This window comes from Mobula birostris, chromosome 19 (assembly GCF_030028105.1).
Source record: "Mobula birostris isolate sMobBir1 chromosome 19, sMobBir1.hap1, whole genome shotgun sequence".
Lineage (NCBI taxonomy): Eukaryota > Metazoa > Chordata > Chondrichthyes > Myliobatiformes > Myliobatidae > Mobula > Mobula birostris.
In genome coordinates this window covers 41,293,903-41,301,362 of record NC_092388.1, presented here as the reverse complement: position 1 = coordinate 41,301,362, position 7,460 = coordinate 41,293,903, and positions in this window count along the sequence as shown.

The window sequence follows — 7,460 nt, the reverse complement described above, 5'->3', positions numbered from 1 at the left end:
ACAGATCCCTGAAAGTTGCCTTACAGGTGGATAGGGTAGTTAAGAAAGCTTATGGGGTGTTAGCTTTCGTAAGTCGAGGGATAGAGTTTAAGAGTCGCGATGTAATGATGCAGCTCTATAAAACTCTGGTTAGGCCACACTTGGAATATTGTGTCCAGTTCTGGTCACCTCACTATAGGAAGGATGTGGAAGCATTGGAAAGGGTACAGAGGAGATTTACCAGGATGCTGCCTGGTTTAGAAAGTATGCATTATGATCAGAGATTAAGGGAGCTAGGGCTTTACTCCTTGGAGAGAAGGAGGATGAGAGGAGACATGATAGAGGTGTACAAGATAATAAGAGGAATAGATAGAGTGGATAGCCAGCGCCTCTTCCCCAGGGCACCACTACTCAATACAAGAGGACATGGCTTTAAGGTAAGGGGTGGGAAGTTCAAGGGGGATATTAGAGGAAGGTTTTTTACTCAGTGGTTGGTGCATGGAATGCACTGCCTGAGTCAGTGGTGGAGGCAGATACACTAGTGAAGTTTAAGAGACTACTAGACAGGTATATGGAGGAATCTAAGGTGGGGGCTTATATGGGAGGCAGGGTTTGAGGGTCGGCACAACATTGTGGGCCGAAGGGCCTGTACTGTGCTGTACTATTCTATGTTCTCCTCCTGTTTTTACTTGAACAAGAATGTAAGTCTTCTGGCAACATCCTGAAATCTGGGAAATAGAAACTTATAACTAGTATCTCTAAAGTTTCAACTCCTCATTATCTCATCAACAGAAGAAGTTTTTCATTTAGTCCAGTTGACTTAACCATTTTGAATACTGCCACTCTTTCCACCACCTCTTTTTTTTTAATCTATTATTATTATCCATGATTTATCATTCACTTTTCCAAAGTCTCTATGGCCACACTCACCTTTATCTTGAATGAGATAGAATTCAAAAGTGAGAAAGATGTGTTTCCAGTTCAATCTTGGACAGATGTCATCTGGAGGATTGTGCTCAGATCTGGGTATTGCACCTCAGGGAGAACATAATGGCAAGAGGGAGTGCAGCTCAAGTTTATCAAAATCCTCGTAAAACTGAAAGTGTTAAGTTATGAAAGCATATTTTAAAATCTTAAATTGCTTTAACTTAATAAGATTAGGGGTTGAACTTTTTAATGTTTGTATAGTATTATTGGATTCACAGAGGGAAGTATGGAAAAAGTGTTTCTTCTGGCAGAGAATTAATTGAAAAGGGAAATTACCTTTTGCATAGAGATAGCCAATTATCAATTGAATTGGGAAAAATTTCGTACACAAAGGATAGTTAAAGCCAGGCGCTCCCTTACCCAAAGAGATCTGGTTAATTGAAGCTATAATGATTGAAATTAATTGGTAAGAAAAATATTATGATCCATTAATATTTGAAGATAGATTTTGAAACAGTCCTGATTTTATTGAATGGCAGAGTAGTCTTGAAGGATTCAATGACTTATTCAGTTCCTATATCCAACACTGATCCACAGGAGAAATGCATTGTAGATTAGGTGAAGGATAAAACAACCAATCACTGTTTATACCTGATGTTAATCCTGCTTAATTCCTGTGTTAGACAATAAAATGTATATTGATCACATTTATAAATTTTGTTACAGAGAAACAATGTTAATCCAGCACCTTTGATACTTCTGAAATGCTGGATTGGCAGATTTTCCCTATTTTTGCATTTTATTCCTATTAATATATCAATACTCTTTTAGTTCCCCCTTTTTAGACATTGCCCAGTGCTATAATAAATTTCCCAGTAAACAGATGACCTTAAATGGAGTGTGGAAATGGGATCATGTGAGCCAGATGTTAAGCCACACAGGTTTCTAAATAGTGGGATATTGGCTGTATCAAAGAGTTTCTATTGTAACTGCTGACCTCCAGTTGGAGATATTGTACATGTACATGGTGGTTAGTGATTGGAGAAATTGTACGGAAGACTGGAAGTAAGAGATGATTACAGGCACAATACTCGTTCTTTTGCAGCATTTCACCGTGTTAAAGTATCTACAGCATGGTTCTATGAAATGGCTCATTGACATTGGGAACATGATTATGATATCTCCTAAAAATTTTTTTAAAAAGTTATATGTTCTAAAGTATTTATGGAAAGCAGAATGTGTAGCAATTGAGGAACTCTGTACTTAAAAGGGAGAAAGCAACAGCCAGATCCATAGGACAATATTTCCCACCTCCTTCATCACATCAAACCCATGGTCCCTTCTAGAATAACATAAACAAAATGTTGGAGGAATTCGGTAGGTAATCTATGGAAATAAATAAACAGTCAATGTTTCAGGCCAAGAAATCCCTTCATCGAGGCTGTTCTTGCTTCTCCCAAAAGTTGATACAATTTCTCTGAACGACATCAACCTGTAATATTTCCTGCTCTGATGGATGTCACTCCAACAGTTCTGGATGAGTCTTTCTACCAGCAACATTTCTGGACATCAGTTATGCAGCTATTTGTTATGATTAGTCAGCCACATGATGGGAATCAGGCTTTAGCTAAAAATAGTATTGAAATCCTGTCATCATATTTGGAAGGCTCTCAGCATTACCATCATCTATATTACCCTCAATAAATAGTCTTTTCTCCTTTCCCTACTTTGTATAAATATTGGCACCAATGTGTCTGTCAGCCCTGGTTGTTGAGGTTAACCTTGAGATGTGGTAACCTCATTTATTTTGGAACTATATTGTGAACAGTTTAATGTCCACTCAGCATATTAGTTAGGAATTGGGATATACAATCATGAAATCACAATCTGAATTCCTGATATGAGTTCCCACTGTAAAGACTTTGGATTAACAATGTGTCTATTGTCTGTTGACAACCAAGTAGAACAGCTCCTGCAGTCCTTTCTGCACTCTGTACTTTCACCAGCCACTTTTCTAGATGCACTGGGTTATTTTGTGGAGTAAATCAGGGGAGTAAATTGGGTGCAGAGGCAATTTACTTAGAATGATAAGAGGAATTTAGGACTTTGAGTGATAAAATCATACAGCATAGAAATGGGCCTTTCAGTCCATTGAGTTCATGTCAACCATCAAGCACTCATGTGCACTAATCCCATTTTACTCTGCCCATGTTCCCATCAAATTCTGCCAAATTCCACCACTCACATACACTCTAGGGGCAACTTGTAATGGGCAATCAACCTACCAATGCACAAGTCATTGAGATGTGAGAGGAAACCAGAGCATGGGTGAACATCTCCTGCAGTTACAGGAAGAGCATGCAAAGACAACACCTGAGGTCAGGACTGAATCGAGATCACTGGAGGTGTGAGAAACTAGTTTTACTTGCGATGCCACTGAACAGTCATGTTTCTTTATGTGAGGAGTTACAATTATTCTGTTTATACAGGAATGCTAAGGACAGACTTGACAAAAATGTTAGGGAAATTATCCTGAACTGCTTCCACTGTAAGTTGAGTCGGTAACCAGTAATCACAGGTTTGAGATAATAACAAAACATCCAGCAAGAGGGATAGGGATAACTTTTAGACAGAGTTATGATCTGAAATGCATTGTTGGAGGGATCAGTTCAAGAAAATTTGACAATAATTTTCAATTAAACATGGGGAAATCTATTTGAAAAGGAAAAAAGTGCAGGAAAGTGCTGATCTATGGGACTAATTGTGTTTCTTAAAAACAATTAAGGGTGGGCAATATATTTTTTGTCTTTTCAAAAGCACCCATTTTATGAAAAAATAAATTGAAGAAAATAGGCTAATTCAGGCCAGGATTCTACTGAAGTGGTTGGTTGGCGTAGCAGGGTAGCGGTTAGTGCAACACTGTAAAATCGGGGTATGATACATACCACTGTCTGTAAGTAGTTTCTACATTTTCCCCATGACCTCGTGGGTTTATTCTGGGTACACCAGTTTCCTCCCACATGCCAAAGTCGTACTCTTAGGGTTACTGAGTTGTGGGCATTCTCTGTTGATGCAGGAAGTGTGGTAACGCCTGCAGACTACCCAGCCCAATCTTTGCTGATTTGATTTGACGCAGGCAATGCATTTCACTGCATGTTTTGATGTACATGTATTAAATGAAGCTAATCAAAAATCAAATCAATTGTTTATTTGCCTCCGAGTTCAAAACCTAACATGTCTTCAGCTGTAATCTGTATTTGATTTAACAATCAAAGCAAGAATGATAGTTATTCAACATATTTGTCATTGAAACAGATACCAGGGGAACAGGGCCATGCCAGCTCACAACTACCCACTTTACACTAAAGTTATTTAGCTGCACTTTATCTACAGTTCTCTGAGTCTTGGTAATTCAAGTGCTTGTCTGGATACCTCTTAAATTTTGTCAAGGTACCCACTTGCTCCGCCCATTCAACAGTGATGACAGTTGTTTCGTGGATTTTAGCTCTGCTTTCAACACTGTTGTTCTAGATTTGCTCCACAGCAAGCTAGCCAGCTAGCTGTACCCTAGTGTATCTGTCCTGGCAGAGAGGAATCAGTGTATAAGTCTGAGCTCCTACTTGTCCAGTCCAATGTCTATAAGCACAGGTTGTCCCCAGGGCTGTGTCTTTTTCAAACCTCCTGGTCTCGTATTATGCAAATGACTGTACCTCCACAGGAAAATCCATTAAAATCTTTACGTTTGCGGCTGACATGACTATAGTTGGTCTCATCTCTACTAATAATGTGACCTGCTGTCAAAGAAGGGAAACCATCTTGCAACATGGCGTGCTTGTAACAACTTGGAGCTTAACACTATCAAAGTAACGGAAATGAGGAATGACTTCCGCCAACAAGCCCCTACCTGCACACTCCCTTGGAAATTAATGGTCAGGCTGTGTCTGGGGTGGAGTCATTCAAATTCCTGGGGAGTACCATTACAAATACATTGAAGTTATGCTCATCACTAGGAAGGCCCAGCAGAGATTGCTCTTCCTCCACCAGTTTAGGAAACTTAATATCCTAGGGTGTATTCTGAGGAATTTTTACTCAACCATCATTGAGAGTGTTGTTACCACGTCTGTCACCATTTGGTTTTCCACTGCCTCCTCCCTCTCCAAGTCCTGGTTGCAGTGAGTGGTCCATTCAGTGGAGAAGATCACTGGCTGTCAGGTACTGATATTAAAACTCTCATTCATCGTGAAAGCGAAGGAAAGAGCAAAAAAATTACTGCTGACTCCACCCACCCTAGCAGTCACGCAGTCACCAAATTGTCATCAGGGAGACACTACAAATTGATCACCACCAGGAATACATGTCAGCAAAGAAGCTTCTTTCCTGTAGCTATCCAACTTCTCAACAAAACTCCCTCAGGTGTAATACTCTAACAGTCCCTGCACAACATCCATCAAACGATCTTTCCTGCTCTCCTTGTTCTATTGATAATTATTGAGTCTATTTGTACGTTCGCATTTATTTAAGCTGATTAGTGATGTTTGTGCATGTGACCGTTCTGCTAATTGTTGATTGCTCGTGGCTGTTTGCACTATTGTCTTGTAAGTTGTTGGTTACCATTGTGTTGTCATTTCTGGGATTGTCCTGTGTTCTATGTTTGGCACCGAACCACAATTAATTCTGATACATTTCACAAACTGGCAATAAAGTGATTCTGATTCTGATTCCGATTCCCACTGTGCAATCAAGAATCTCCAGAGGGAAGGCCCCAAATCCTCAGCTTTGCCTGTTGCTGGTGGCCGGGACTGGAGTCGAAACGCTCGGCAGAGATGGTGCTCAGTGCTCGGTGTCGGAGGGCTGGTCGGAGGCTCGAAGTTCTCAGCCAACTCAGAGTCAGACTGTGGTCGGGTGCTTCCAGGGTGCTGCATCGGCAAGTTTGCGGCGCTGGAAGCATGGCAGGGAGAATTTTCTTCCTTTTTCCGTCTGCGTGAGATGTGGGACTTTCAAGGGACTTTGAACTTTTTTTACCATGCCCATGGCCTGTTCGTCATCAAGTTACGGTATTGCTTGCACTGTTGTAACTATATGTTATAATTATGTGGTTTTTGTCAGTTTTTCAGTCTTGATCTGTCTTGTGTTTCTGTGATATCACACCAGAGGAATATTGTATCATTTCTTAATGCATGCATTACTAAATGACAATAAAAGAGGACTGCGTGTCCTCATAATCTAATCTAATCTAATCTAATCTAAACTCACCTGGGTGAAAAGAAAGTCTCCACCAGATCCCTTCTAAACCTTGTATCCCCAGTCCTGAACATGTCATCTAGGTTATGACTAGGGAAGTGTTTCCTATTTCCTGCCTCTTCAAATTCTTCATAACTTTGCATACCACAATCATATCACAATCAATACCTACTCCTCAGTAGCTCAATAATAAGAAGGGCAGGATATACCAGATACATGCAGAGAACAGGGGTTCATATTTGTGGATTATTGGGATTTCTTCTGGGATATACTGTGGTTGACCTGTACAAGGGGAACAGATTGTGCCTGAACTGGAGAAGGAACCAATATGCTAGTGGCCAGTTTTCCTAGTGCTATTGTAGGGTTTAAACTCAATTATCAGCGAATGAGATCCAAAGTAGAAGAGAAACAAATAGTCAGTAGGTAGCAGCATGGCAGGGAGTGAAAAAAGACTATTGGATTAAGTTACATTTATTTTAGTGCCACAGGCTTGATGGTAAGGTGGATGAAATTAGGGGATAGATATCTCATTTTGACTGCTATATTACAGTTTTTATAGAAACATGACTATTAAGGAGGAACACGACTGGCAGCTAAGTGTTCCAGGGTACAGGTGCTGTAGGTGGGATAGAGATGGAGAAAAGAGAGGAGAAAGAGTTGCATTTCTGATTAAACAGAACATCACAGCATCATATCACATTAAACAGAACATCTGATTAAACAGGTATCCGTACTCCCTAAAAATGGCTGCACAAGTTGATAGTGTGGTAAAGAAGACATGTGACATGGTTGCATTCATTAGATGATGCACTGAGATCAGGATGCAGGATTTATGTTACGGCTGCAAGGTTAACTAGGATCAGCTCCTGCCTGAGCAAGGAACTAGACCTGCTTCAATTTACCACAATAGGTCTTCAGCGGATGTAATCTCACTGGCTCTCCACTTGGCCTTGGACAATAGCAATATCTATGTCAGGCTGCTATTTATTTGGAGGGGAGAAGAAGATGGCAACTCGACGCAGCGTGCGCGGCTGCTCCAAAATGATATCGTATTTGTAAGTAGGTACCATGCACAATCCTGATTTGATGGAGACAGACGTGAGAAGCACGGAGGAACACCTGGAGAAACTTCTGAAATGCCTGCTTCGCTGCCGCTGCTACTGTGCAATCGAGAATCTCCAGAGGGGAAGGCACCAAATCCTCGGCTTTGCCTATTTGCTTTTGCCGGGGCCGGGGTCGAAGCGCGCGGCAGAGATGGTGCTCGGTGTCGGAGGGCTGGACGGAGGCTCAAGGTTTTCGGACGGACTCAAGAG